We start from the raw sequence: 3,786 nt of genomic DNA, 5'->3' as shown, positions 1-3,786 counted from the left end.
CCCCCGCCCAACTATGGGTTTGTGTACTCATAAAAACTGTACTGCTTCAAGCAACTTTGCACAGTTAGTGGTACAACACACCCAGTGTGGCTGCAGTTATACAGACATAAAAGTGCTTAAATCTGCACAGCTTATTCTCATAAGGGAAAAGGGGTGAGCTGTAACATTAGAAATCTCCTTTATAACGGAGTCCATTGTAGAGGCATTGTGCTGATTTACCACTTCAGTAGAAAGGAAATAACTACACTTTGTGACTGCCTCTGTGCCAACACCTGGGAGCCCTCCACAAAGCACATTCAGCCCACTCTCTCCCACCCTGCATGCAGCATCTCTTGAAAATGAGGAAGTGCAGCTGCTTTACAGCAGTGTTTAGCTGCATGCCCTGCAGGCATGGACTGATGCCCACCCCCCAGTGACCAGTCAGCAACCAGGGTGGGGCGTCTCACCGTGGCCAATCTCGCTGACCAGGAAGCAGCCGCAGCACTTCTAGAACTAGCCACAGCACTACATCCTGCACTCCCACACCCCAGCTGGTGCTTTCAGGGGGAGCACTGGCACTCCCACCTGCCCTCACCTAAGTGGGGAGCACGGCCAGTTGGGGTGCACCAGCACTTGCAGGAAGTACACACGCACCCCCATGCACTCCCTACCCCATCGCCACTGCCTGCAGGCCACACCAGTGAGGAGCCACGTGCTGCTCAGACTGCACCAGCATGAGCCACAGGCCCCCTGAACTGCATACTATGTGGGTGCTTCCCCACTGTACTACATGTGGGTGCCCCAGGTGGCAGTCTCCCCCAACAGCACAGATGGACAGGGAGTAGAAAGTGAAAGCCAGAGGAGGGAAGGGAGCCCAGAGACCCCAACTGCTGCTGCAGGTAGAGTGACAAAGGGAGCAGTAGCTGGGTAGGACCCTGGTGGCCTCAGATCAACCCCTTGTGAGCAGTATATGGCCTGCAGGCCACCAGTTGGACAGCCCAGATCTATACTGAGTGTTACTCAGCAGAGGGGCTGATTTTTACACAAATGGCATACATGGAAACTAAAAAAATGTATACCAAGTGTAAAATGTCAATTTAGTATTGGATTGGCAAGATTAAAGCATTTCTAAAGTGTGTCATAGAAGAACCTGATATTTTAAAAATTAAGAAATGGAAGACCAGGAAAAAATATGAACCAGAGGTCGTGGTGAATTGCTAAGCTTTTTACATTATGTGTTAGTTTGGTAATGATGATAATTAGGGGAAATTAGGAAGGTGGAAAGTAAGACAATAACATGAGAACCTGAAAACAAGGTTCGCTAGACTGCTTGCATGAGCTTAATTTGAAACCGGGGACCCATCTCTAATATATTCACCATTCACAGAGGAGCAGAAAAGCACCAGACCTCCAGACATATTTGATGGATTAAACTAAAATCTAACATGGAATATCCATTATATAGCAGCATGTATGCACAAAACATGAGTTGTCAGAGAACTGTGTGTGATGGGAACCTGGGTGGCTCCCAGAATGGATAATGAGATACAAAGCCTTTTTACCTTATATTATCTGAAAGTTATTGCCATTGACACTTGTGTAGTAGCATCTGTGAAATGAGTTGGTAGCATTAGTGAACCTTTTTATTTTTTTCTTCTCAGGAGAAAAGTGAGAACTGAAATGAGATGATGGTTGAGCCCCCAGTCCCACATATAGTGCTTCCAAAACAGATTTCAGTCCATGGCATGGTAGTTCATTCTGACAGTGCCCATGCTAAATAAAGAGAATGTCAGAGGACCAAAGACTCAGCTGGTGTAAATCTTGTGAAGTCAGTTGTGAAGTTTAGATTCATGTCCAAAGCCATCTGGCTGATTGCTTTCAGAAAAACAACATTTTCAAGTACAGGAAAAGAAGAAACAAAAAAAGAAAGCTGTAACAAGTAAGAACTAACTTCTATATTGACTGGGCCTGTGCTTTTATCCTATACGCTGGTGCAGTTCCATTAAATTCTGTGGTATAGCTGTATATACCACCAAGAGGCAGCAAGGGGTAGAGTCTGACACTCTGAGGTAGACTTGTGTTTTCTTTCTCCTCAGGTAATCCAGTCAAAATCATTGTGGTAACTCAATAACTACAGTACTTATTTTATGTAACTATAATGATCAAAATCTGACCCCCACATAATTAGCTTAATAATGAAGGATTTTCCTTTGCCCAAGGCTAACTGAATTCTTAGCTCCAGGTTTTTACAAAAACAGAAAAACTAATTTAGTTTTATCATTAGATTTTATGATCAAAAATACCCTTGGATATCTTCATGGCACATATATCAGATCTTCCCTGAAGAATGTAAATTAACAAAAGGAAACAGTTTAAGCAATACACTGTGGCATCAGGGTACATTGTCACAGACCATTCCTTTGGCTTATGAAGCATATTTGGGATATGCTGATCTTGCAACTGCTCAAGTCCATCAAATGAGACAAACAGATTTTTTTGAGAGACGTAAAATGTCTGAGATACAATTATCCTCTACTTGCACAGCAAGGTTGAAAACAGTTCAAGACAGAAAATAAGAGCTCATCACTGTGAAAGGTTAGAACTACAATGTCCCCCTTTAGATCCTTTTATTATTAAAAATGACCAAAAATTGAGAGGTGCATTAATAAGCTATTTAACTCAACACACTGCAGTGATTCTCTTCACATTTCTATGTCTAAGGTGGTATCTATAGTTCCATTGATATAACCAGAATCTGGGTCAGATTCATTTCCAGCTCACATTGGTTGAACAGAGAAAGAAGAATATCACCATGACTCGGAGGCTTGGTGTAGAAGTTACATTTATTGCACAGTAAGTGTCCAGAAAATACTTAACAACTGTAATTGAACAGACAGGGTACATAGAATGCTGTAAAACTGGTGGATCCCACTCTAAGATGACCCCTGGATAGATGTGGTATCAGACTTCGGCACTGTACATTAGAACACCATAATGAACTTCTGTACCAGATCTGATCGCAGCTCATGTTAGGTCACATTCCACTGGCAACCCATGGGCTTTGCAGCACCCTGCTCATCCCACCTCCCAGGCCAGCACGCTAGCCTCAGCCAGAGCTCACGCGGTCTGCCTCACAACCAGGCCGATCCCACCCCTAGTGACCTGAGGTGGTGAACTGCCTGTTAAAAACCCCTCCTCCCCCAGCCCATTCCCTCCAACCAGCTATGTGCCACTGTCTGGTATTATTGCACAGTATGTGGGTTCCGGTTACCTCATCTGCATATATTTAAAGTTTTCAGCTTTTGAATAAGTGCTATGCTGTTTGCTGGACACCTCACTCACACAGTGAGCTGTCCAAGATGTTCATCTTATGAAGTGTTGTTTTGAAGCATCCATATCTAGATCTCAGTCTGTTCAGCCTGACCCACACTTCTCTGTCAAGGTCATGACCAATAGGGGACTCATTTGGTGTTGGCAAAAAAAGGCTGCAGGAATAGATTTCAGACCCAATTACAAGTGCCGTAACAACAAAGTTTGGCACCCAGAGCAGTCTGCAATGGCAGCCCACCCTCACCCTGTTTACAGATCTAGGGGGCACATGCCCTCCCATACCTGCCCAGGAGCATAGGCAGAGGGAGAAAATCTTATTTGGAGGGGCTGAGTAAAACTTAAACTTAAAAGATATTTCTACACGCACAGGCACACCCACACACACACAAACACTGCCCAACAGGTAAGTGTGTAGGGGGAAAGGGGGGAAGGGAAGGGAAGGGTTATGGGGGGGCAGATTGAGGCCCCTATGGTGAG

General features: G+C 44.6%; 1 long non-coding RNA gene across 1 annotated transcript; it reads left to right on the top strand.

The window, feature by feature from the left end:
• The first annotated feature begins 2,104 nt into the window (after window positions 1-2,104).
• On the top strand, window positions 2,105-3,674 carry LOC109298184. The gene is made up of 3 exons (XR_002097515.1): window positions 2,105-2,115; window positions 2,945-2,955; window positions 3,600-3,674. It is a non-coding gene; the product is annotated as an uncharacterized LOC109298184 (long non-coding RNA).
• Window positions 3,675-3,786: the final 112 nt, after the last annotated feature.

Source organism: Gavialis gangeticus, unplaced genomic scaffold, assembly GCF_001723915.1.
Source record: "Gavialis gangeticus isolate Ggan-Ray unplaced genomic scaffold, GavGan_comp1, whole genome shotgun sequence".
Classification (NCBI taxonomy): Eukaryota; Metazoa; Chordata; order Crocodylia; family Gavialidae; genus Gavialis; species Gavialis gangeticus.
This window is presented reverse-complemented; position numbering and strand designations above follow the sequence as displayed.